We start from the raw sequence: 27,743 nt of genomic DNA, 5'->3' as shown, positions 1-27,743 counted from the left end.
GGAGGATGCCAACTTTTATTTATTTTTTTAAAGATTTTATTTATTTGAGAGAGAGAGAACACAAGCACAGGAAGCAACAGGCAGAGAGAGGGTGAAGCAGGCTCCCCGCAAAGCAGGGAGTCCCGATGTGGGGCTTGATCCCAGGACCCCAGGATCATGACCTGAGCCGAAGGCAGATGCTCAACCGACTGAGCCAGACAGGTGCCCCTACTACTTTCCTTCTGGAACCCAACAGCAATCCAGGTGGGCCCTTATCCTCCACCACCCCCTGCTGCCGAAACAGTGGCTCTGTGGTGGGGAAGGGGGTGGGGATCTCAAGTTGATCCCTGGGGGGCAGGCAGGACCTAGGGCTCCCAGGAGAATACTCGCCCCAGCCCCTGTTCTCCTCCCACTTTCTGGGGCTGAGCGGGTGGTGGGGGGTGCAGGGGGGAGGCAAAAACAGAAAAGGCTACTCGGGCCTTGAAGACACAACCCACCCACAACTGCCAGGAAGAAACCAGCGGCTGCCACCTTGTCAAGAAAGGGCTGCTGCAAAATCCCTTCCTGGGAGTGGCCTCGGTGGACTGACCACGGGCTTGTAATGTTCTGAGCAAGTGATGCCAAGCAGGGACACGCAAACCCCACCCTTCTGGAATGGGTGCCGTGACCGCTCACCCTCCTGGCCACAGGGTGGCACTGACAGGCGCAGCAGCCTGGACCCACCATTCGCTCACCTCCTCCCTCAGAGGGTGATGGGAGAGTCTGGCCCATCCGGCCTCCAAAACCAGCCAGGAAGGGGACAACGGCCCAGAAGCCCCCACCGCGCCCTCAGCACAGGACTTCCACAAAAGTCCCCTTCAAGAAGGGAGTACGAATGCAATGGGACACCATGGACACAGGACACACAAGAGGCCCCTGGGCAAGTTCCTGCCTTCTCAAGGCCTCAGCATCCTCAACAAACTGATCCCTAGCGTCCCTGGTGCTGAGGGACCCTGCTGGCAGCATCACATGCCTCCTTCCAAATACAGATCTGAGGGCTCTACCCTCTGCAGGTCCTGAGAAGTAGGTGCAGGTTGAGGCTGAGAATTGGCATGTTTGATAAATTCCCCGGTGATTCTGACAAGCCTAACGTCCCAGGTATCAGCCCACGCACCAAGGGCCGCCTGCAAAGGTAGAAGGACTGTGCTAGCCACAGCCCAGCACACAGACCAGAGGTAGGGTCGGGATGCCTGGCAGTAGGCAACTAACTAAAGGGAACCAACATTCACTCATTTGTGTTTCACACAAGACAAAACCCCGAAAGCACTGGGTTTTTCTCCAACTACAGGTGACTGGCTTCATGCATATAGAGAAAAAACATTTTTAACTTAAAACTCCGGTAAGTTTATGACAGAGAACTGTCAACTTGGCCAGAAATGGCCTAGAAGTCAGGAAAATGTTCTAAAAGGTAGAAACCCTATTCCTTTTTATGGACAAGACAATCCTGCTTCTTGGAATCGTCAAACACCGCCTCCTCTTCATGGTTCTTAGAGAAGCCTGGAAGGATGGCCATAACTTTCCCCTGGAACTGGACCCCACAGACTGGGGAAGGCTGCCCAGGCACGGTACCCCAAACTTCAAGAGTCCCAGAGAGTACTCCCTGGGCATCATTTAACCATGGTAAAGCTCTTAAAAGCTATGAAGCAAAGTCAGACTCCCTTCTTCCTCCACAGAGAAACTGGCTAGTTAGCACAAGTCGATCTGTTTTCCTCAGTACTGGCAACCTCATCCCTGCCCCCTGCTTGGAGCCTTTGGGAAATGATTACCCTAAGGTGATACTAGGACTCTCAACCTGGAGATCCCTACTCTTCAGCTCTGGCCAATTAACTGTGGAGAACAGAGAAAGGTCACAGGAACCCCACGGGCTTGCAGGCTCTGGAGGGGGGAATTCTCCACAGGGCGCCTGGCCACCCTCACCATAGGCTTCACCCCCTTTCATGTGGCCCGGAAGGCCTCACCCCACAGACACAAAGCCACCCAAGTAAGACTGCTTTCACAGACATCAGGGGCCATCCAAATCCACACCCAGAGAATCTCCACACCCAGGACATACCCTCCCAGCCCTCACTTCCTGGAAACTCGGGCATCTGGAATTACACTAGCCAGGTCCACACCGGGGAAGGACCAGAAGCACCCTAAGCAACCACGACGCAGTGTACCACACTCAAATGTGTCCCCTACACACCTGCCATGCACGACCCAGAGCATTCACACCAGGCATCACACCATTGCTGTTGAACCAAGATAACCCTCTGTGGCCTCCGGGTGGGGCTGTCCCAGTGACAGCATTTCCCCATCCAACGCACAAATGAGGAAACTGGAGGGGAAACAGTTCAGTCTTTGTCTACCCCCTTGTTCATTCCTCCCTATGGGAAGATAAGGCACTCAACCAACCTCGAGGTGGGGAGAGCTCGCTCATTCCCCACCCCCGCCCCACTGTGAACCTGAGGAGCAGGGAGGAAAAGCTGCCTCTCACCCTTGCACTGCTCTGTATCCCACTGGCCGGAGGGTGGAGAGGCAGATCCTGAACTTCAATGTCACGGAAAGATCCTGTCTCCACACGGGTGCATCCCAGGGTATAAACTAAAGGAGGTAACGAGGGAAGGAGGTGATGGAAAGGTTTGGACAGTTTTCAAGTCCTGAAACTGTCTCAGTTCCCAAACTTATTATAACAGAAGAAAGCATTTACATGACAAAGTAGTTGTCAAAACATGTATATCTCAAAATAAAGGGGAAGGTTACAATCACGTCTTAGTGTTGAGAGAGCTGGCTAGCAGTCTGAGAGCTAACTAATAAGCCAAAATAAATCCAAATATTTAAGGTTGCAAGCATGCACAAAATAACAGAGCATTTCAGGAAATCTCCTTCGCTTTTGACCCAACAGGGAAAAAATACAAAGTATAAAAATATCAATATGAGGGGCGCCTGGGTGGCTCAGTGGGTTAAGCCTCTGCCTTCAGCTCAGGTCATGATCTCAGGGTCCTGGGATCGAGTCCCTCATGGGGTTCTCTGCTCAGCAGGGATCCTGCTTCCCCCTCCCCTTCTGCCTGCCTCTCTGCCTACTTGTGATTTCTCTCTCTGTCAAATAAATAAAATCTTAAATATATATATATATATCAATATGAAACAGATAAATAGTTTTCAAATTCCCGTACAATTAAAAATAACATTAACATAAAAAGAAATACAAATCATGTTTTCAGCAGCTGCAGCAGTTATGACAAAGGGTAAAAATCTACAATATATAAAAATCCATACTTAAAAGACTCCAGTGTTAGACACAAGGACAAAGGATATTTACATTATATGAAATGGATGGACACGGTAACTATCTTGGCAAAATGCTCAACACCACTGGATGGGACACCAAAAGACAACGCAGAGACACTATTTCACGTACCACCATTTAGCAACAACACCGGCACTACTCCAGGCAAGCCCCTGGTGAGGGTGGCAAGGTCGTACCTGGTCGCTGGCAGCAGAGTTGACCGTCACTACCCTTGGGCAAGCAATATGTTTAGAGATATTCAAAACCAAAGAAAAAAAGTCATACCCTTAATCCAATAAAGTCATGACTAAGAACTTGCCTCCAGAAAATAAACCAACAGAGGAAAAGGAATATGCATTAAGTATGAAATCTGAACATCATGGTTTGCAATTACGGAACAATTTGTAAGCATGTGGTTAAAGGCCAAAACGGAATATAAGAGTGTGGAAATGGCTACATGGGGCGGAGGATTCTCTAAAAACATTTCCACTGTTGTGCTCACCATTACCACCTCTGCATTATACATGCAAACTGGCCACTGCTGGGGGGAAGGGTGGGCGGGCCTACCTCAGAGGTTACTGGCCTCCAAATGTGATGACCTTTACTGGCACTGTAGACCAGGCTTGTCTACTTTGGGATCATTTCAAGCTGTAAGAGTCCTTCTTTCTCCCTCTTGCTGTTTATTTATTTATTTTTAATATTTTGTTTATTTGAGAGAGAGAGGGAGAGCACGCACACGAGTGCATAGGGGGAGGGGCAGAGGGAGAGACTCTCGAGCAGACTCTCCACTGAGCATGGAGCCTGACAGCAGCTCGATCCCACAATCCTGACATCATGACCTGAGCTGAAACCAGGAGTTGGGACACTTAACTGAGTCAGCCAGGTGCCCGGGCTCTTCATTCATTTTCAATTTTAAAAAAAGCAGCACATGCTCAGCTGTAAAATATCTTAACAATTTAGTAGGGTGAAAAGTGAACTGGCAATGAGAAACCACTAAACACTGTTTTTCACATTTTCACCATGACCCATAATAAGAAACACACTAACAAAATCAAGCCAGTGCCCACATACTCCCATGCACAACTGAGCCTCATGAAACCATCCCTCCCCCATTGGGTGCCTTGCGTTCTAGATTTGCTGTTCCAGGGTTTTTTTGTTTGTTTGTTTGTTTGTTTTCTTCAAGATCATGCTTGCACATTACCTAAGAAGCAACCACTGTAAAAACTGTGTTGACAGAGCAGATCCTGGGCCACGGCTTGGGACCTTTTCAACTTCCAGCTGATCTTGGTATTTATACTGCACACAATAGCTCTTAGAAACTTCTGTACACAACATACTTGCATTACTATTCCCCGGCTTTTCAGTTCTAGGTGTTACCTACCAACTTCCTACCCTAGAAGGCAAGGATGTAACTCTTTCTCTCTCTTTTTTTTTTTTTTAAAGATTTTATTTATTTGACAGAGAGAGAGAGAGAGCAGGGAGAGTGGAAGAGGGAGAGGCGGGCTCCCACCGAGCAGGGAGCACAACATGGGGCTTGATCCCAGGACGCTGGTGGGATCATGACCTGAGCCGAAGCCAAGGTCAACTAAGCCACCCAGGCTCCCCAAGGATGTAACTCTCTTTACTCCCGTGGAAACTGCTTGTCCCCCTGATACTCCTTACTCTTCTCCTTTTCTGTATCTCTAATCCCAATTACAGTTAAACTCTAGCAACGGCTGGAATGATTTTCAGAGTTTACGTTATTATGATCTCTTCGGCCATCAGAGTGAGCCATATAAACCATCATTACTGTTCCCACTTTTTGTTCTCTGGAATTAATAATCCTCTTATTTTTGTTTAATTTCCTATAAATTTATCAATATTCATCCCCAAATTCAATACCAGTTGTTCAAGTCTCCTCTAAGTACATTCATTCATACCAGATGTTGTAGTTCTATTTCTTCTTCCAGAGGAAAACTCCCCTGGAGCTTACTGAGTTCGAGCTGGACTGGTGTGCAGAATTTCCTTTACTTCAATTTGGGATACAGCCCATGAGAGATGCAGTCTTGGCTCCACCGGGTGGAGAAACCCTTCTGTGCAAAAGGCAAGGTTTGGGGACCCTGTATGTCTGAAAGCATCTTACACTACCCTCATCCTTGAACAAAAGTTTGTGTACAGAGTTGGGAATCAATTTCACGAAGAATGACAAAGGCACCACTCCATCATCTTCTATATTCCAGTGTACCGAGAAGCCATGAAACCACTCAGATTCCTGATCTGTGTGTTTGATGTGCTTCTTTCTCTCGGTAAAGTTGTAGGATCATCCCTCTCTCCCTGGAATACTGAAATTTCAGGGCATTGGTCTGGGTTCATTTTCATCCACTTGGCTCAACAACTGATGAGCTCTTCCAATATGGAAACCAATATCCTTCCAGGAAATTCTTTTTCTTGATCATTTTCCCCACTTGTATTGCTTTCTGTTCTCTCCTTCTGCAACTCCTATTGGTGGACACGGGAACCTTGCCTGATCCTTCTGCTCTATTATCCAACTCTTTACCTTTTTTTTTTTTTTTTAATCTGTTTCCTGGAAGACTCCTTCCACTTTTTCTTTTAATCATTCTGATACTTTTGTCCTTCCCTTAATTTTTAAACTTTTAACCACTTTGTTTTCAAAATATTCTTTTTTAAATAGTATCCTGTTCTTACTTCATGGATATGAAATTTCTTTTATCTGAGAAAATGTCTAAATTTTTTTCAAAATGTTCTTCTTCCTAAATAGGAATGTTTCTCTCAAGTTGCTTTTTTTTTTTTTTCCTATTTGTTTTCCTTCCTTTCACATTAGGCAGCTTCTTCAGTTGTTAGTAACCCTTGATAAACCCCATAATTAAGTAATCCTCATGAGGAAGGGTAAATGCCTAAAAACTAGCTGGAAATGCTGAGTCCCGGGGCTGTTGAGTTTCTGTTGTAGGCTGATGTGGCTGCCTTTGCTAGAAAATCCTAGCAGTCGCCATCATTATCTCTTTCCTCCTAGACCAATCAGGTTCCCCCAGTGAGGTCTCCTTTATTTTAATCTCCTCCCTAGAAGGGAAGGGTCTGGATGTCAGTGTTCTAGAAGCCAAATGGAAGTAGAAAGCTGGGGAATGAATGTGATCTCCCACTTTTACCTCCAGGAACACCTGTAGTCTCACCTTCTGAAGAAGGTTTTTCCTTCTCTAGAATAAATCTCCAATATCCAGCCAAAGGGAAAGGGTGTCACCAAGCATCATGGAGGAAGGAAAGTAATCTAGGTATCTAACCACATCAGCTACTCTCCAATAATTCTTATATTTAGCTACCTCAGATGCACCTCTGCCCCGCTAACCCTGAAGTAACAATGTAGTGACACCAACTTCTCTATTTTAAACTCGGTCACTCATGCATCTATTCCTGGCTGGCAAATTTTTTCTTGTTGTCTTCTCCCATTCCCCTGTCCTCAGAGACTCATTCCTTTTTAAAAATTCCCTTTATCTTGGGGCTCCTGGGTGGCTCAGCTGGTTAAGCAGCCGACTCTTGGTTTCAACTCAGGTCGTGATCTCAGGGTCCTGTGACTGAGCCCCATGTCGGGCTCCGTGGTTAGCAGGGAGTCTGTTTGAGGATTCTCTTTCTCCCTCTGCCCCTGACCCCACGTAGTCACACTTGCTCTCTCTCCCTCTCTCAAATAAATAAATAAATCTTTAAAAAAATAAATAAAAATACAAATTCCCTCTATCTTAACTTCTGTGGGGTTCTGTAACAAAGTAAAAATAGGTGTGTCCACTCAATCCAACAATTTACCAAGATCTCTAAGAAGACTTCAAAATATTTTTAGTTGCCATCTTTTTCCAGAACAAAGCAAAAAACCAGAAAGCATGATTTATCACCATATAAAAGGAAGGGCAAAATAAGCCTGCAAATGTAGTTAAGATGACTGATCAACTGGCTTAAAATAGTTTAATTATCAGAGTGGGTCCAATGTAATTATGTGAGCCCTTAAAAGCAGAGCTTTCTATCAGCTGAGGGCAGAAGTAGCCAGGTTCCAAGTACAAGAAGGATGTGGTGCATTACTGCTAGATCTGGGCTCTAGGAGCCACGGGCACGTGGAGCAGGAGTTAAGGGCAGCCCTGGCTGACAGCCGGCAGGCAAGGAAGCAGGTTCTCAGTCCTACCGCAGTCAGGAACTAAGTTCTGCCAACAACCAACATGAGCTTGAAAGCAGATTACTCCCCAGAGTATCCAGAGAGGAATGTGACCCTGCTGACACCCAGATGTGTGGCCCATGTGAGGCCCTGAGCAGAGATCCCAGCTGAACTACACTGTACCTGGACAGCACCATCCACCCATAATCTAGAACCCTTACCCCTCCCTAGTCACCCTTGCTGTCTCCTCTCCCACTCAACTCTCCAGTCGGCCATTCACCAAGGTTCAATCTTTCCATGTGGCTTTCGAGGCTCCCAGGATTGACCTGGCAAAGTCACAGGCCCATCCCAGGGAAGGGCAGCCCTACTCCCAAAGGAGCTGAGGGCCCTGTTGCACCCCCAGGTAGCATGCCTCAAGCCCTGGACATCCCTAGCGCCCGAGAAGGGGAGACCTCAGAGCCCACTGGGGGCTGGGGAACGTTCTCAGCCCAAAGAAACAGGCAGGCCTAAGGTGATGAGCCTAGGAAGGGATAGGTGAATAGGGAAGAAGAGGTTCCAGTGGGCGGGAGGGTCACAAGGGCAGGCCAGAGTAGGCTCTCTCATTGCCCACAGGAATGGTGTGGAAACAGTCCCAAGGCACAGCCACCTACTGAGAGGGGAAGAGCTCAGATCTACAGGCTCTCTACTGCTCTCCGAGTCACGCTCAGAGTCAAAGTGTCTATGTCCCACTCTAGCCCATTCCCCTTACAACCCAACTCTTCACAGTCAGGGTCTGCCAGGAACAGTGTGAACTGGACACGGTGGCAGCAGCCACTCAGAAGTATCCAGAAGTTTCACTCTTCCTCTGGGGAAGACACTATAAAGCCACAGAGGGGTGAGGGTGAGCCACCCCCATTTATCAAGGGGACAGCATGCCCCCGGCACACAGGTATGGGAAAATGGAGGGTCCTCGTTTTCAGAGACTAGAGGCCCAGGGATGGCCTCCATGTCCACTCAATCCATGTGGAGGTCCAGGGAAGCCCAGGCTACCTGCTCTGAGCCCCAGCAGGCTCCCCAATGTGCCTGGGGTTCTAAGTGCTTGGTTTCCTGTATGAAACTCTGAACTTCGCAAACATAGCGTTAGGAGTTTCCACCACCAAAACCCACAGCCCAAAACCTGCTGAGTCTAAGGCACACCAAGGGGCCTCCTTGTTGATCTTGGTGAGAGGAGAGACCTTTGTCTACCTCAGTGCTGTTACCGGGAAAGAAGGAGAGGGAGGGACGGAAGTGGGTCAGAGGAGGGAAGCGGAGAGGCAAGGGCTCAGCGGGCGCAATGCTGGGCCTAGAATGGAGGTCACCGAATCCAGTGATTTTCAAACTTACTATTTTTATTACTTTGTAAGCTACAGGAGGTTTTGTTCAAAGAAACTCTGACCCAGAAACCCAGCATGGAGACAGGCAGAGCAGGTCACGCATCTCAGGCGTCTGGGAGCAAAGGGGAGGCTCCACGAGGGGCACACTTGAAAATGATGGGCCTGGTCCAGGGGATCCCAAATTCCAAAGAACATCAGAATCACTCAAGGAGCTTTTTCCATAATGCACATGGAGACTAGTTCAATAGGACTGTGACAAACCTGGAAATTCACATTTTTAAGAGCTGTCCTTCATGGCAGTCAGTTTGAAGGGACCCTTGCTGGCCAATCCGCAAGAATCTGAGCCTCAGACTAACAATTACAGTAATGGATTTTAACTCACTGAATAAAATAAAAATCCGTGAGTCTGCTCAGATATATACTAATACATGGACAAATAAACAAGTGGAGAAGACAAAACTCTCCTTTACAGTAGAAGGCCAAATGATAAATGCAGAAGGAATTAATGGAATTAAAATATCAGGGGTGCCTGGGTGGCTCAGTGGGTTAAAAAGCCTCTGCTTTCGGCTCAGGTCATGATCTCAGGGTCCTGGGATCGAGCCCCACATTAGGCTCTCTGCTCAGCAGGGAGCCTGCTTCCTCCTCTCTCTCTGCCTATCTCTCTGCCTACTTGTGATCTCTGTCTGTCAAATAAATAAATAAAATCTTTAAAAAATAAAATAAAATAAAATATCACTGTTCAGCCACCATGACAGAAAGAATTATCAAGAATCTGGTGTCAGGAATCATCAGTGGGTTGGTTTTGTTTTTGTTTTTGTTTTTGTTTTGGTCTGTTACAGCTGCTACAACAAAGTCTGCTAAAACAGCCTGGGTAGCTTATAAAGAATGGAAATTTATTTCTCACAGTTGGGGAGGTCTAAGATCAAGGCACCAGCAAGGCCGAGTCAGGGCCCTCTTCCTAGTTCAAAGCTGGTACCTTTCTGCCGTGTGCCCCACACACTGGAAGGAGCAATGGAGCTCTGTGGTGTCTCTTTTAAGGGTGTTAATCTGATTCATAAGGGCTCCACCCTCCAGACCTAAGTACCTTCCAAAGGGCAGTCAAATGGGGCAGTAGATTTCAGTATGTGAATCTGGGGGATACAAACATTCAGACAGGAACGGGCTCTAAATTTAGTTGATGAAAGTTTGATGAGAAACAGCCTGTTTACATGATCTCAAAGGACCTCGCCATAGGACACTTATTAATTACAGAGAACATAATAGTAACTCAGCAGTGGAGAAACCCAGCAGATACCACCTTATTAACTAAGTCATCACTGTTTCCATCATCAGTAATGAGTCAGGCCAACACGGGTCCCTCCTGAGGGGATGTACTGAGAAGACACCTCATTTCTGCGGTATTCCTGATGAAAATGCAGAATGTGAATCTCATCTTAAGGAAAAATCCAACAAATTCAAGTTAAAGGAGATTCTACAAAATAACTGGCCTCAAGTCAAAACGTAGAGCTTGTGGCCATTTTCGTTAAACAAACCATCCAACAAACGACAACAACAAATGCAAACACCATGTTAGGAACAAGAGCAAGCCTGGGGCCCAGAGAGAGACGGTGAGGCTGATTCACCAGGTGGCTCACCCACCGGCCCACCCCGGTGAGGCAGGGCCCAGTCACACTCAGCTGCTGCCCGCCAACTTCTCGGAAAGCTGGCTAAAGGAGGCCTGGCACCTTCATGTCTTCCCGGCGGCTATCCCCTCTGCCGTGGAAGGTGACAATGGCGGCTCGCAGGAGGACGGGGAGCTGGGCCACGGTGCCCAGCGCCCCATCAGCACGGCGGGCCTGTCTCTGAAGCCCTAATGTCTACACCCAGAAGCTGGGTATACACAAGATGGGGAGAATCCTGGCCCAGTTCACAGTGACATCTTCAGCAGGGACAAGACTCCAGGAGGCCAGCACACTGAAACCTCCAGACCTCAGGGGGATGCACCTGGGCCCTCTGTCCACTCTGAAATTCTCAGCTAAGGGCCTGGGGCACAGGCTCCCTCAACTGAAGAAGACTTGTGGAGCAATCCCGGAGTGTGCCAACTCACTCAGCCAGTCCCTCCCAGGGAAAAGGCTTTCATGGTGGGTGACAAACACCACCGACTTGACTGCACATGTCTGGACACCTGCTGCGTGCAAGGCACCCACAATGAGGCTGTGGAGGCCAAGCACTCCCAGCAAGATCGCTGCCTGACTCAGGGGACCGGGGACACACTTCCTTCTACAAAACGCGGAGTCAGGAAGGTGCTGGAGGGCAGGATCCTCCTGCACAGGAAGGAAGGAGGAGGCGGGAAGCTGGTCAGGAAATGCTCGACAGAGAGGCTACTTTAAGTGTGAACAAGAGGAACACTCCACATGGAGCCGGTCACCAGCGTGCCCTGAGATGGAGACACCACACGGCTGCCGCGACACAGAGGCCACCAACCGTCTCCCCCAGAAGGTTCCCCGAGGCGATTATCAGCATGGCCCCGGGTGTGTCCCCTGCTCCAGGCCAGGCTCTGTCAACAGTGTCACTACACGCCAGCGTAGCTGCCCCCATAGAGCTGACACCGCGGGGGCCCTACCGGCCACAGACGCTCCAGATGATAAGCGGGCCCACTCTGGGGAGAAATCAGCTCTGCTCCAAGAACTGAGCCTTCCCCACCATGAGGGGCCGCGGGGGGTGGTGGTGGGGGTAATAGGAGGTGTAAGAATTTGGTCTCATGCAGACCTAAAGTGCTCTCTTTGTAGGCATTTGCCCCACCCCCGTCCTGCTCCGCGGCAACACACACACATACACAAACTACGTAAGAGAATTGACAATTACACATATTGACTCCTTTTCTTCCAATTTTCCATGCCTGAAATGCATCAAGATTATGGTTCTAAAATGTTAAAAACCACTGTACCTAACACTGCACAGTCTGCTATGATATCCTGTGTTTTAAGACAACCAACCCACTTCACCCCAAGGACAGCATTGGGAGCACCCCGGATTCCTGTTCCAGGGTGGGAGCTCTCCAAGGCCAGGGCAGAGCCTGGCTTCTGGCTCCCTCCCAGCAATGCAAACAGCCCTGGGGAGGGCAAGGGGTGGGGGGGCCTGCTCACAGAGCAAAGAAAATAAAACAAACTTCCCAAACAAGCTAAGAAAAATGAAGCCTGCTCAAAAAAAAATAAATAGAACTATGAGCACTGAAAACATAAAGAGAAAAGGAATGGGGTGGAGGGAGAAATTTTTTTTTTAAATGCAAATCAATGGTGGGTCCTGTGGAAAAAAGGCTGAGGGGGGTCTGTCAGGAGATTAGCAGCTCAGTCCCTAAACAGAGTCCCAGCAGGCTAGCCGCCACCCGCCACCCCTGCAGCTGTGCGGGGAGCCAGGTCTTCTCCAGCCTGGCAGACTCATGCCCACAAACCCCCATCAGAATGCAGGAGGTGGGCAGGCAATCCTACTGGTATCAGAGGAGCCGTAGCAAACTTTTCTCTGCTACAAAAGTAAGGCACAGTCCCCTTTCTGAACGATTTCTTTGAACTTCAACATACACCATAACGTCGTTCTACAGAATGGTTTGTGTTTCTATGAGAAAACAACATTTACAACCTGATTCTGATCCTGTCGTCCAGCTGGGACAGATGGGGCAGGGTGAGTGGCACCAGATGGCTGAGGGAGGCTCCCTGCCACCCTTTCACAAAGGAGGGCTCCGTGCCCCAAAGCTGACCTCGCCAGCAGGCGTGGGGGAGGTGCCTGCAGCTGCAGGCCCAGGGGCTTTCTCGGTCCCCAGCCTCACCTCACCCGTCGCCCCCAGCACCCAGGGAGAGCTGCTGGAAACTGCACACCCAAAGGGACAGGGGCTGTCAGAGCTCCCAGACCCGTTTGAAGTCGACAGCTTTCAGGAGGGCAAGAGGGCGAGGTCTACAAAACCACGGAACAGACTAAGGAAGGTGCTAGAGCAAAAGGCGGGCGGGCAGAACAAAGGTGTCTGAGCCAGGGCTTCTCAAACTTGAAAGTGTATGCAAATCACCTGGGAATTTTGTGAAAATGTCAATGCTGCGTCTCAACAAGCTAGCAGGTGCTGCCAATGCTGCCCTGTGACAGGCCGGTGGGCAGCGCGTTGAGCGGGGAGGAGCCGAGATGCCCAACAGAAAAGCCACAACCATGAGGGCAAGTCGTGGAAGGAAAGGCCACCCACCTTGACTGTGACTAGATTGACGGGGATGTCATCTGCTTTGCTGGAGTTTTGGACTTTGTTCAGTATTTCGATGCTTCCCACTGGATCCTTCCAGGTTATTTTTATTCCCATTTCACAGCTGTGGAAGCTACTCTAACCCAGTGACTGGAGAAGCTGAACTCTCTGCCTCTTGGGCATCTTCCAAGAAAGACTGCTGTGACTTCCGGCAGAAACGCACAGCCTAGAGCAGTGACACAGAGGCCGGTCCTGGTGAGGCAGGCAGACAATGGGAGGAAAGCCACTGGGCCGCCAGGCACAGGAGGCCCAGGGGATGGCGGCTGGGTGGGGAAAGGCAGATAAAGGGCCAGAAACCAACCCTAAAGGGGCACCAGCAAAAGGATGGTTTTGCCTTCTGGAATCCACAACAACATGGAGACAAAATCTAAACCTAGCAGGCCCCCCTATCCCGCCTCTCTGCCACCCACCCCCACCCCGCTCCCTCCCTTGTAGGAAGAGGAGAGGGGATATTTAGGTACAAAGAGTGTCATTATGTCAATGTTTCTGTTTTTACTTTTAACAGCCTGGCTTCACTTTAAGAGAGGGTAAAAGGCAGAGATTTACCTTCCTCCTCAGACCCCATGATTCAAAGAGGGAATGCAGCAGCCTTTTGGAGAGCAGAGTTACTCACTCACACCACACCCAGCCCCTGAGAACTGATATTATAGATTGGCCTCAGGGTGGGTGAGTTTCCAGTGTGAAAAACATCTGTGAAAGGGACTATCACCACCACCTCTCGAGAACCTAAGGAAGAAATGCCTTCTGCCAATCCCATCTAATAACATTTCCTCCCCCAAAAGATCCTGAGTTAGCAAGAGGGGCTTTCGAGATAGTGACCAACCATTACAGTCAAAGAGCTCAGAGTCAGTGCTAAAATGTTCCTGAAGTTCATCTTTGCACCCCTTCCATTTTCCAGAGACGGGTGCCTATGGAAATGAATTGCCAAGGTCCCCGGGAAAGAGACAGTGGTGGAGCCAGGACTCAAACCCAGCCTTCCACCTCCACTTCCAGAGCACCGTGCTGGGGCAACCATGACCCTTCCCAACCCCGTCTGGGTCCAACTACCTAAAAGCAGCACCTGTGTTTCAATGCATTTAAAAGTAAACTTAGCTTTTTGCTGTGTCTTATACATTTGCTGAAATGACGCAACTCCAAAATACAACCCTGTCCAGGGCTGGGACTCACTTCCTAATTTGTGAGACCTGGCTAATAAGGAAGGGAACGGAATCTGCCACCCCAAAATCTACCTCTCTGGCATAAAGATTACCTCGATCTAGTTATTTTTTAAAGACAGCAGGCAGGGGAGAAGTTCTGAGAACCAAGGAGAAGTTACTGAAGGGAAATTTACATTGACAAGGGGAGTCTCCACTTGGAAGGCTGTCCCCTCTCAGCACCAGAAGACTAGGATGAGACTAAATCATAAGAAACTCTTATCGAGGGAGCCAGAGCCCAACTTAAATCTGCATTAACAACCTTATCCCGGTTCCTGGTCTTCCCTCCCAGCTGAAGCACGCATTTAAGGTGATGGCTTAGGCCATTTCAGGCAGTTCCTCAAGTTCTCCTGGATCCGTCTCATGTATGCAGGAGGTGTACCTGTTACTAAACTTCTGTTTGTTTTCCTCCTGTTAATCTGCCTTTTATTACAGGAGCTCTCAGTGAAGAACAAAGTAAGGCAGAGGGAAAATTACTTTTCCTCCCCTACAGTGAGCCAGGCTCATCTCAAAGATGGATGGGTTTTGGATGGGTAACATAAAATGCTAAACACACAAAAAAATAGTGAAAGTTACTAGTCCTCATGCAAAACAACTCTATTTCAAAGGCAGATGACTATTACAGATTCTGGCTGCGGTTTAGAAAGCAAAGCAAGAGACTTCTGGTTTGGGGCAGGCTCAACTCCAGAAAGACTTACCCAAGTGTAGCGCTCGGCTCTGCCGGCAACTCCACCCCACGGGTGAAATCGGTCCCCCAAGAGGAAGCTCATTACGCCCACCAAAAACCAGGGGAGGTGAGACAAAGGGGCAGGGGATGGGTCCCCTCAGCTGGGAGAAAAATTCCCATAACCATACAGAGATCAAAATAAAAAGAAACTTTCTCAGCCACCCCTGCCACTACTACATGCCAAGAGATCCTCCATGGACTTCACGCAGGAGGGCCAGGAGGTAAAGGAAGACCACACCTGGTACCTGGGAGTAGCTTTGTCTGTCAAAGACCTAGAGGCTAGAGCTCCTTCCGTGCTGTGTGTTCTCTCCCCCTCCCTTCTCTCTCACCTCCTCCACCGCCACAAACAGGTGGGACCTCTCCAGGTCCCCATTGCACAAGTCACCAGGATTCTGATCCAGTAAGAGGAGGTGACTGTCTCGAATCAAAGAGATCTTGGCAACCTTGGGGAGATGGGGAGACAGCTGGGAGACTAGAGAGCAGCCGGGGGACTAGCTCAGTGGGAAGATTCATGCACAAGTCACCAGGATTCTGATCCAGTAAGAGGGGGTGACTGTCTCTAATCAAAGAGATCTCAGCAACCCTGGGGAGATGGGGGGATAGCTGGGAGAATGGAGAGCAGCAAGGGACTGGCTCAGTGGGAAGATCCATGTCCTAAGGGCTTCCACTGGTGCTCTGCACCCGCCGTCTGCTGCCTGCTGCCTGCTGCCCGCCCAGTCTGCTGCCCGTCTGAAATTCAAGAGTCCGGACGCGGCAGAACAAAGGAAAATGGCCGGGGCTCAGGCAGCGTGGAGGCTACAGGCCAGCCCCCCAGCAAGCAGGCCGTTCTGCAGCTGAGCGCTCCACGCAGGAACAGGGGACACTGGGCTGAGCACCGAGGTACAAAGGGAAGTGGAGCCTGCAAGGCTGACAGTATCCCAGGCACACACCTGGCTGCCACCCAAGGGCATAGCTGGCCCAGGAGAGCTCAGGCAGCACAGAGGCGGCAGGCAGGTGGCTGAGAGGATAGGCACCACGCATTCCCACTCCTTGCCTGGCTGCTCCAAATTCTTGGGGGGAGGGGGGCGGTTCCAAGCACAGCATAGAGACTTGAGAGGGGCAGAAGGGAGATCCTGATAGAGGTAACCACAAAAAGCAGGGCCCACCTTGATCTCCAAGAAGAGCGGGGGGGGGGGGGGGGGGCGCACAGGGAGAGGGCAAAGTCCAGGCTGGGCAGCTCACCCAACATCAGGAAACACAACAGGGCCCTGGAGTGGCTAAGACCGGTCTCCCAAAAGACTTCTAGGAGCATAATGGGCTCCTGCCGCCACCAACAATAGCAGCACTGGGCGCCCCCTCCCCCCTTCCCTTCTCCCAGCTCAAAAATCCACAATGGGAGGCAGCAGGAAACCAGGGCAGAGCCTGTGAATAGCTCCACTGTCAGTCCCCAGGCCCCACCTCCTCAGCCCTACAGGTCAGCCCTAGCTGCCACCCGGCCACAATAGGAACCTCTGTGCTGCCCTGGCTCCAAGGCCCACACAACGGAGCTGTGGGCATGGGAAGCTCTGGACTTCTCACAGGGGAAGCATGTGATGGCAATGGTGGGAGACATGGGGCAGGGGCACAGGCATCAAACCCACCAGTTCAGGGTCCTGTCAGGCCCCTTTCATCTGCCAGCCAGCCCTAAAAATCCCCCTGCTTCTGCCCTGCCCAGGCAAGCGGCAGCCAGAGCCACAGAGGGAAAGGCTGTGGTCACTTGCGAGGCACACAGTGACCACGGGGATGGAGAACTGACAGAGGGCTCCCAGAAGTCCCAGGAGGATGCCAGGAGATGGCTCCCACAGGGACCCTCTCTCATATTCCTCCCTCCCTAACCCCAGGCCAACCCAGGAGGAAAATCTTAGTTGCCCTCAACCCCCAGCTTCTGCTCTGAAAGGAAGCGCCTGAGAAATCCCATCTATGATTTACACCAGGTGCCTTCCACCCAGGCTTTTAAAATCAGGGTGTCAGGGCGCCTGGGTGGCTCAGTAGGTTAAAGCCTATGCCTTCGGCTCAGGTCATGGTCCCATGGTCCTGGGATCGAGCCCCGCATCGGGCTCTCTGCTCCCCTGGGAGCCTGCTTCCTCCTCTCTCTCTCTCTCTCTCTGCCTGCCTCTTTGCCTACTTGTGATCTCTGTCTGTCAAATTAAAAAAAAAAATTTTTTTAAGTTTAAAAATTTAAAATCAGGGTGGCAAGTCACACCCAAAGTGGCCTAAAGCAGCTGGGGCTGAAGAGAGGCCTGGAGACGGGGGATCCTAGAGCAACGAAAGGTCCAAGGAGGCCAGGACAGGAGCCTAACCCCCACACCAACACCCAAAACTGAAGAAGAAAGTGGATACCCAGGCCCTGCTGGTTTCTCAGCCAAGACTTCCGGGTCACACCCCTGCCCAAGTCAAGCACACTCCTGGGCCTCCTCAAACCTCCATCTGCAAAGCCTCTCCTCCCTCCCCAGCCCTCGTCTGGCTACGGTCACCTCCTCTTACATCACACTTTTGGGTAAGCACAGGGCACAGTCAAGAGCTGCAAACAACAGGTGTTTTGCGGAGACAGGCTAACCTGAGCTGAACCAAAACAAGTCTGCGGTGGGAACCAGGCCACCAGCCCCCCCTACGGTGTGCTCCCTTCAGCTCCGGGCTCCGCCTGCAGAAATAAATACAAGATCCCTCCGGAAGAAAAGCTTGGAATCTTTCCTTCTCTCCCTTGGAATCAAAGCAACGTGCTTCTTTTCTCGTTAAGCACTCGATGCCTGGACTCCTCTCCCCAGCCATCTATTATAGGCCTAGGAGCATGTGCAAGGCATTTCTGCAGCTTGGCTTCTAGAAACAAAATTGGTACTGAAAGCAACCTCGATGTCCATCAATAGAGGCTGACAAAGTGAATCACGGTTTACCACACAGCGGAAGAACGTGTTGCTCTTAAAAAGAATGGACTCAACTGTGAGCTGAAATGGAACAACCCCAAGATAAGCTTTAGAGTAAAAATCACTAAGTACAGCACAGAGTAATTAGTATACTAGCAAGGGGATAAACAAGGGGAGTACAGAGAGGAGACACATGACTGGGCGCCCAGCATCTGGTGGGAGAGGCCTCAGGGGAGCAGACCCGAAGGGGTCAGGCATGGAAATGCTAATTTTCACTACAGTACCTTTATGCGTTTTTTTAATCATGTATACATTTTTTAATTAAAACGTTAAACCTAAGGTACCTCGTTAGCGCAGTAGGTAGCGCTCAATCCCATAAAAAGTTAAACCTAAACTGACATTTAAAATCATTTAAAATCCCTCGTGTTTAAAAATAAATTAAAAAATGAAATAAAATAAAATAAAATAAAATCCCTCAAGTTTGTGACTAAAGGCATACACACAAATAATCGCATCTGTAACTCTCCACATGCAGCTTCAGGTATCTCCCTAAAACACCTAAACACGTGGAAGGGGGGAAATGGGGGGGGGCAGCTTCTGTCATCAAGAAAGAGTAACAACTCAGAGAGCTGCCTGCTCACCATTCTTCCCCAGGTCCCAAAATAGAAGTTTTCCCAGGAAGACCAAGAGCAGATTCTGCCAAAGGCAGAAAGGAAACTTGAAGTGATCTCACAAGGAGGACCCCCAGGAGGCAGGTCTACTCCCTGGCGAGACTGAAAGACCCCCAAGTTTCAGGCCATGTGTGCAGGTGTGGGGGAGGCTGAGCCTCGAGCATCCTGGGGCTCCAGCAGGGACCCTTCTCAGGGCCCTCCCCAGCCATTGGTGAGGCTCAAGATCCTAGTGGTATGAAGAACCCATCCCAATTTTAGCAGCTAAAGAAAGCTATTTCAACAGATTTCTAGGCCTGGCCCAACTCCAAGCACAGGCTAAAAACAGTTTCTCCGAAATCCCAGCTTAAAAACCCCAATCCCTTAGCCACTAAACCCCATGTCTCTACCTTTCGGGAAATGGGAACTACAAAATGGAGTCAGTGAGATGGGTCTGTATATTTGTTCCTTACTAAAGGGATACATACATGTTGTTTAAAAGCCTTCCTTCACTGCATGTCAATAAAACACTCTGCACTCAGAAGCACTGATGCATTTCCTCCAAGTGATCTTTCCCCTGAGGAGCAATAGAATAACCATCCCAGCCTCTCCTGCTTCGGAGGGGTATGACACAATGCCTGTTACAACCGGGACTGGCCAGAGCGTTTGGGCGAGACCATCTAAAAAACAGGGAGTGGTTCATGAATGGAGCTCTCCCAACCCACAGAAACAGGCCCCCACTTAGTGCCACCACCCCCAGGCCACCACAGTGAAGATCTCCTAATGACTTCAAGCTCTCAGACTGCCCAGGCCACAGGGAAAGAAGGCTGGAAAGAGGAGGAGAGTATGTTTGGCTCCCCTACGCCCTAAGATGCTCTCTGATGACTACTCACTGTTCAACTGGTAGCCCCCCAATTAAAGAGCACAAATGAGATTTCATAACAGGGAGAATCAGGCTGACTTGGGAGGCCTCAGACCTCAGCTGCTGGAAAGCAAGTCCCTGCCCCTCTCAGTGCACCTGGCAAACCCCTCTGCAGCTCTTGCCCAGAATCCTCGAACCCTCCATCAGACCAAGACCAGCTCCTCTCCAACGATCTTCCTGCGTGAGTGGGCAAGGACCCCACCCCCAAGTAAGCACTGATCCTCCCACACACCAAATCCTGGGGCACCTCAGGGGCACCTGCCCCATGACCTCATCTGTTTTTCCACAAGGCAGCAGTTCAGGCTACCCTAACCCAGAGGGGCCTGAGCCACTCCTGCACCTGGGTACGTGCTACTCCCTCCTCCTTGCTCCCTGGGGAATGAAAACCCCACCACACCACATGTCAACATGTATCTCCCTTCAAAATTTATCTGTGTTTACACCATTACTTGTATTTCACAGGAAGCACCTAGGAGACAGGAGAGAGTGACCGTAGCCAGCAGAATGAGGGCACAGAGCCAGCTTCTGGCCTCCAGTCTTCAGGAGTGAGGAAGGTCCCCAATCCCCAACCAGCAGATTTTCTTCACACACGTTTCTGTATCACAACCCGCTCTTCCTAAAAAGTTGGCTGTTGAGACAGGAGATGCCCCAGGAGTAGAAGACACACCAAACAAGGCCAGCAGTGGGGACTGACCACGTAGAGAGGAGGGGCAGAGAGAAAACAAGGAGCATCGCGCCTGGTTGGCTGAATGCAGGGATGGGAAGGCCTTAAACAGGGGAAGGAGACTAGGGGGCTTCCATCAGAAGGCAGTCATGGCAGGGGAGGGAGACCCCCCCCCCAACCCATCCAGTACCTCCCTGGGCCAGGCTCAGACAAATGAAGCAGTCCAGTCCCTAGGAGGAGGGAGATCCACAAAGCTGTTGGACTGGTTTGCCCAGGATGGAGAGAACAAGAAATACAAGGTATAGAAGCCAAGAAACAAGGGTCAAACAGGGAGGGTCCTCCAGCATCAAGGGGCTGTGGTCTGGCACCCAACAGATCTGGCAACAGAAGCTGAGGGTAGGAGGCTGCAGGGAATCCAGGCCCCAGGTCTACACTATTCCCAGGTTGCTGAGGGGCAGTCCAACAGGCCGAAAATAAGAAGCCAGGAGAGGCTGAAAAGACTAGGACACAGGTTTCTGTAAACGGGGCAAGCCACCAATCCTGAGAAACAAGCGTGAACAGTGAGGAGCTCAGGAGAGTGTGAGAAGCAGGCTGAACGCAGGCTGCTGTAAGCCTCGGAACCCTGACAGAAGTCTCTCTCCCTGACCAGGCTTAGGCAGGCTCTCTGGAGCCCTCCGCTCAGCCAGGCCTGACCTTGGGCTTCCACCTCTGGCCTTGCAGAGTCCAGTCTCAGCAAGAATCCTGCTGAGTCCGTTTGGCCAGAATCCCTCGCCCTCCATGTCTGACCAGCTCCTCATCTTCCAACAACCCTTGGATAACAGTGGATCACCCTAGCCTGCCTTTGACAGAATCCTGAGATCTGTCAGCAAAGGATCCCCCTACCCTTTTCCATCCACCAACTCCCTCCATTCCGCTCCTCAACTATTAATCTCCACTTTCCAGGTTGTATCTGAAGTGGAGCCCAATCTCTCTTCCCCCCTGCAAAACCCCAGAGCAGAAGTCCTAGCTACTGCACTAGACTTACAGAAAGTCCGCTTTACTGCTTTAACAAGTGTCCGAATAATTATTTAATTATTATTAAATAATTAAATATTAAATAATAATATTTAATTATTTCTTTAACAAAACGGAGTTCCAAGTCTTCCTTGACCCAAAATGTGGGAACCACCTGGTCTGGAGCTGGGGCTGGCCTCCCCACCAAGGCCCGGGGACAGAGCAATCTGCCTGGCCCTGGGGTAAAGGGCTGACATAAGACAGCCAATCTGCAGGCTGGCCAGACAAGGTGGAGGTCTCTTCATGACAACGGCCACTCAGCGGGCAAGCAGAGCCTCTCCCTAGAGCTGCCGGAGGCACAGAATGAGCCAAGTCCTGAGCACAGCGAGGGTGCCACAGACGGGGGATCACAAGGCTCCTGCTGCATAAAGTCACCGGCGGCATGAGCCAAGGCAGAAGGTGAGTGGGGCCCAGTCACCCCTCCTCAGGAAGCCCAAATCTAATCACGAGGTGGCCCTTTCCCTTAATGCCATTTTCCAATGAGCCCAGCTTTGCTCAGGTACCCCAAAGGCCTTCTAAGGCTGTGAGCCCAAGACCTGGCCTTGGAACCGCACGTCCTCGGATATGCTGTGGCCCTCAGCGCTCCCAGGCTCAGGATTCAGACCTCCAGATGTAGATGAGTTTCAGGGGACACACATTCAATTCCAGCAGTTGCTAGGGACTCTTTCGTAGGTGTAAGGACTAGGAATTATTCCTCAAAGCCTTTTTTTTTAAAAGCTCTCTGGGCCCTGCAGAGTAGCTTGGCACAGGTCCCAGCAGCTGGTACACGTTGTCAGGGAAAACCCAGAGAGGTCATCAAACCCCTCTTCAGGCTCAAGCCCTGCCTGGGCCCTTGTCCTGGCCTGCCTCTCCCCAAACCTTAGCCGTGCAGGAAAGCCCGGACTCAGCTCTCCCAAATTCCAGAGAACGCGCAGTCTCAGGCAGCACCAGGAGCTCCCCTCTCATGAGGATCCCAGAGGCCACTTTAGAGCAAGTAGCCATGGCTCTGGGCCATAGAGCACGGGCTGGCAGAGTCCACTAAGAGAGGTGCCAGTTCCTTCAGTAATCCCGCTGATGGACACCAGGACTCCAAGCCTTCTCCCTGGCTTCTCAGGAAGGAAGGCAGAACGGACTTTGAGAAGGGAAGGGTTTAACCCCACCCTGCCCAGGCGCACTGAAGCTCAGCAGACCAGGCCTCCCAGAGGAAAACCACAGCACGGCAGAACCTGGCCCAGCCCCACCCCATCCCACCAAGCCCAAGAGTAGAGGAAGTGGGGTTCCCAGAATCAGCTGCTGGTGAACACTTTGCTGAGAGCTGTCAACGTGATGGCAGCGTTCCCAAACCAGAGCGTCAGGCCTAACGCCGGGACTCGGTCCTGAAATGTATACTTGAGTTTCACAGTAACCCCGTGAGAGACAGAAAGGGCAGATTCTTCTCTCATTACAGATGAGAACAATCAAGTCCAGGCAGGGGGTAAAAAAATCAAAGACTTGCCCAGGTCCCTTGGGCTAGAAAGGGGGAACGACCTGAAAGCTGGCCTCCCCGCTGTTACCCGACAAGCTGGACAATGTCATTTGTCTTCATGCTTGATCGGCAGAGGCACCGAACACTTCCCACCACCAGCCGGGACTGTGCTGTTCCAACACAGGCACCTGCCCTTCTGTGGTAGAAAATGAATGTGGGGGCATAATGAATACCCCACACTGATTCAGAGAGGACACCACAATAATGGAAGGTAAGACAAACGAGGAACACTGGCATCCACCTAGGCCGAAGATTCACAAAGCACTAGTTTCCATAGTACCCCAGGAACTCTGGTGACCAGCCAAGAGTGAAGCCATTGCTGTATACACCCATAACCACTCCCCCTATTCCAGATGGGAAAGCGGAGAGGACCTGAAAAAGGAGGAATCAGGAATAAGCATAGTAAGTTTACCCAGTACAGAAGCACCTGGGGTCTCACTACCTCCACTAGGGTTTCCTGGCCCTGTTGGAAGTCACCAGAGACAAAGCAGGTGACAAAGCCCAAAAGCCAGTTCCATAGCTTGGCTGGCTCTTTAATATGCCTCAAGGGGGGCTGGAGTGGAAAACTGCAATTAATGGAGGGGTTCTACCCCCTTTACAGCCAGACAACCATCCCAGTCCCACACTCAATCAATCTTGTTCTCCATGCGTTTCCAGCTTTTAGGGACCTCATTAACCTTTCCTACATGCCTACAAGCTCTGCCCCCAGAGTCTCAGAAATGGAAGAAGAAGGGCAAGGCCTACAGGGGTGCCTCTAGCTGTTCCTGCTTCTAGAAGAGATGGCTGCTCCACCAGCCATCTATGGATAAAGCATGGGGAAGTCCAAGAACTTCAGGGCTGATGTGTCAGGGCAGTGAGGGGGAGCAGGAGCCCACTTCCCTCCCCATCGGCATTCATATCCCTCTTTAAAGGCCACCAGGACCCCGCAACAGGGGTTGTCATCCCAGTTCACAGCCCTCAGCACTGGGCTAGGAGCTGAACATGTGCTTAGTAAGAATCCACAGCCTGGGACTCACCACGAGGGCCCATAAATGAATGCATGAATGAGCAAAAGAAGACCCATGGAACTCAGGTAACTTGCCCAGGGTCAGAGAGCGGGCTGCCTCTGCAGACTACCCATTACCAACCCAACCCATAGTCTCGCTCACCCTCCCTCTGCCCTTCAAATACGGAACCCCGATTCATCATTAGCCTCAACAGTGTTTCTTCAACTCATGACCCATGTTTCTGATGACGCAGAAACGTGACACTCGGGCCTGGGCCTTGGGAAGAAGTCACAGAGCAGGAACGGTGGCAGGCAAAGGGGAAGGAGTCAGTGCTACTGACCAGATGTCTCCAGTCCTCTTCCTCACCCCACGCTCTAGGGGTCTGTAAGTCCACATGGCTGCTTCCGCCACTGAAATGCCGCTTCTGGGCAGGAGCCTTAAGAGCCAGGGTGAGACTGACAGCACGCTCTGTCCCTCTGTCCAAGGGTCTAGAATGTTCCAGTTAATCAGCATGGGTTCGCAGCAGAACAACAGAAAGCACATATGCAATGGATATGGTGTGAGCAGTAAATAAACTGCTGCTGCTTTAAACCTCAGAGATTTGGGGATTGTTATGACAGAAAACCCTGATCTATCTAGACAGATAGAGGCCACAACTCACTCCCCAAGCCTCCCTGCCTGGCAGTGCTGGGCTTCCCATTCCCTGGCCCAAAGGAGGCAAAAGCTACATCAGCAGTGCCTCACCAGGGGGTCAGGGATGCCGGCTGCATGCCCAGACAGATGAGATGCTTTCAGAAGCAGGGGATCAAAGGATCCTGCACTGAAGGACTTACCAGCTCCCCTGTGGGCCAGCCTTGTGCTGTGTCCTAAACACCTTTCATACAAAGGCTCTGTTTACATTAGAAATGACGAGAGTAGTTCACATTGAGACCTGGAGCAAGTTACTCTGTGACCTCTCTACAACAGTGTCCTTCTCTATCATATGGGATGGATACATTATGTCGGTTCAAGAGTTAAATGAGTTAATGTGAGTAAAGCTTCCAGGATAGTGCTTGGTATACAGGTCCATAAAGAGTAAGTCTCCGGGCACCTGGGTGGCTCAGTCAGTTAAGCACCTGCCTTCAGCTCAGGTCATGATCCCAGGGTCCTGGGATCCAGCCCAGGATCAGGGTCCCTGCTCAGCAAAGAGCCTGCTTCTCCCTCTCCCTCTGCCTGCTGCTCTGCCTACTTGTGATCTCTCTGTCAAATGAATGAATAAAATCTTGTTTTAAAAAAGAGAGAGAGTAAGATTCAATAAACTCACTGTTAAAGCACTCTCAAACCTTCCATAGAATGGCTATAAACTTTCCATAACCTCCACTAGGTCATAACTGCAGCACAGGTTGCCCAGGACGGGAACAATGGTACTCTGTAGGCTCCACCAAACTGAAAACCATCACATCCCTGAGCTCATAGTGATCCAAGATAGGCTTCAGGAAATGTCTCCAGGACCCAGGGCTCCCAGAACTCCCTGGCCTCCACTATCACCATGACCTGCAGGGCAGGGCACGAGGTTTGCCCTCCCATTCTCAAACATGGGAAACCCTCACCTGTCCTCAGAGATTATCACAGCTCCCTGGCTGGTAAAGGAAGGGAACTCCCTTAGGCAGCCAACCCTCTGCAGGCCCTTCTCCCTCATACCTTTTCTTCCTCGAGGCAGCTACCTTCAGAAGCACCAGTGGGTCTGGAGTCCTGCTTGCCTGGATAGTGCTGCTAAAGCTGAGATCAAGCCCAGATCAATAAAACATCCGAGAGCACCTACTACCTATGTCCAGACTGGGTTCCAAGACCACAGGGAGCTTACGGGCCAGTGAGGGAGCCGTGAGCCTGGAACAGCACCTGCGAACAGCAGCTGGCCCCTCTCGTATCCCACAGACTATCAATCATGCTTTGTTAAATGACCTAAGTCACATTTGATGGTCCAAGCAGTGCAGTTCAAAAATGCAAAGATGGAGACATCAAGAATTCTCCAGCTGAAGGTGGGACAACAAAAGATGATGAAGTTAAGAAGGGAGGGAAAATCCCTCTAGCGGCCTGTCTCCCAGACCCCAGGGATCCTCAGACTGGGACAAAGTTTGGAGAGAACTGAGAGAGGAGCTAGAAGGGCCTATGAGACCAAGAGAGGAGAGGATGCATTCTGAGGGTGCCAAGGCCCAGGAGGATTCCTGGAAGGAAGGGTGCCTCTGCCAACCACAGGGCTAGTTGGAAGTAGAAGGGATCCAGGGGTGCTGGGGGTGCTCCAAGAACCCAGACGCCAGGTTTCCCTTCACAAATAGGGAAGAGTGGCCCAAGCACTCAGCCGGCATTAACTTCCCCTACTTTGAGGTCAAAGGGTAGGAGGAAGGCTACTTTTTAGGATTTGGCAGGCAGCTACACCCACTCCTATGAGCCCAAGCAACCCCCATCCGGGAAGGAAGACCTCTAGAGAGCAAACCACTGGAGAGAGCACACCAGCAGAGGCTCCCGCGTAACACCCTGTACTCACCCCGCACCCCTGCAAAACACCTGAAGCATGTCCCAGAGGTCCCAGATCTGAAGTCCCTACAAATACACACACACACACACACACACACGGACACACACATCCTACCCACTTGCAACACCACCGCTACACACACAAACTTCCTACCCACTGCATCATCACCCTTATACACACACACACCCACACAAACACACACCCTGCCGGCACCACCACCCCTCCATGCACACACACTTCCTACCCACCCGCGCCAGCACTCCTCCTCGGCAGGAGGAGCGGCGCGAGACCAGACAACTCCGTTAACCACAGACCCAACTCCACCGAAGCTCTAGTTAGGTCAGGAGCGGGGCTTTGCTCCCAAGCACAACCTCACACGACCAACACGAAGAAGCTGGCTCACCCACCACCTACTCAAATTCGGGTCGCCCCAAATCCGTGCAGGGCAGAGTGGCGCCCATCGCCGGAGTGAACCACTCGGTGCACACCCATCCCCGGGCGGGGGAGGGGACGGTCCTCCCAGGTCTGCAGAACCCTCTAACCCTGGCCGGAGCTCTGGGGGGGCCGAGGGTCCCTGGCCGAGCCAAAAGGAGTGTCCCTCCCTGGGTTCGCTGTCGGGGACAGGGCGCAGAGCCCCTACAGGCTGCGGCGGCGGCGGTCCGGCCCCTCTCTCCCCGAGCTCTCCCACCCCGCGCGGACCTGGCACGCACCCGTCCGCGGACTCGGACAAGACGCGGGCGACAGAACCCCCAGAGCCAGGCTGGTCGCCCGCCGCAGTTCCCACTCCGCCCGGCGCCGGAGTTCGGCTCAGCGGGGTCCCGGCCAAGGCCTCCAGCCCCTAGCGAGCGATCTGGTCAGACAAAGCAAGCGCCGCCCGCGGGGCCGCCTACGGGGCAGAGGCGAGGAAGCCGGAGGGGCAGAGCCCGAACCTGGGGAACAGTCCTAGTCCCCAGAGGGCGCTCGGCGGGGGAGAGGGGGTCTGCCTCAGACAATGAGGGGGACAGGGCCCGACGCTCCAGCGGGGGCTTCGCGCTCCACTCACCCGGGCGCGGCTGCGGCGGCTGCGGCGGCGGCGGCGACGGCGGCGGCGGCGGCTCGGCCCGGCTCGGCCGAGGAAGTTAGAGCAAGTTCGGAGGCGCAGGGTGGGAGGGCGCGACTCGGGCCGTCCGAAAGATGGGGGCGGGGCACGGAGGGGCGGGGCCGGGGCAGCGGAGAAAAAAGCGCCGCTTCCCTGCGCGGTACAGGCCACCCCGCGCGCCTTGGGCCCCGCCCCCGCCCCGCCCCCGCCCCACCCCCGGAAGGCCACGCCCTGGGCCCGCCCCTCCCGCCTCCGGCTTGCCCCTCCCCCAAGCCGCCCTGCCTTTCCGCCCGCGCTGCCGCCGAGGCGGCGGCGGCGGGGCCTGGTAGTCAGCCCACCCCTTTGTCTCGCTTTGGGGCCGCGGGGAGCGCTCGACGAAGGTGTGCTCCCCCGGGTCCCGACTGCCTTGCGGACGACTCGGCTGGTCCCACCGAGCCTGCAAGAAACCCGAGTTGTGGGGGCCGAGGGGAGGCCACATCTCAAGGGGTACGGGGGTGACGGGTAGGGGTGAGCCAAGGATTAGAAAAATGGCCGTATTGAAAATAGG

General features: G+C 51.8%; 1 protein-coding gene across 1 annotated transcript in view; it reads right to left on the bottom strand.

Moving 5' to 3' along the window:
* TSPAN14 (tetraspanin 14) overlaps positions 1 to 27,179 on the bottom strand; it is a 53,154-nt gene extending 25,975 nt beyond the window's left edge. Inside the window, exon 1 of the mRNA XM_044239941.1 lies at positions 27,161 to 27,179. The gene's annotated coding sequence lies outside the window, so the exon portion shown is untranslated. The remainder of the gene's footprint in view (positions 1 to 27,160) is intronic.
* Positions 27,180 to 27,743: the final 564 nt, after the last annotated feature.

Source organism: Neovison vison, chromosome 2, assembly GCF_020171115.1.
Source record: "Neovison vison isolate M4711 chromosome 2, ASM_NN_V1, whole genome shotgun sequence".
Taxonomy (NCBI): Eukaryota; Metazoa; Chordata; class Mammalia; order Carnivora; family Mustelidae; genus Neogale; species Neogale vison.
The sequence above is the reverse complement of the archived record's forward strand: the minus strand, read 5'-3'. Positions and strand labels throughout refer to the sequence as shown.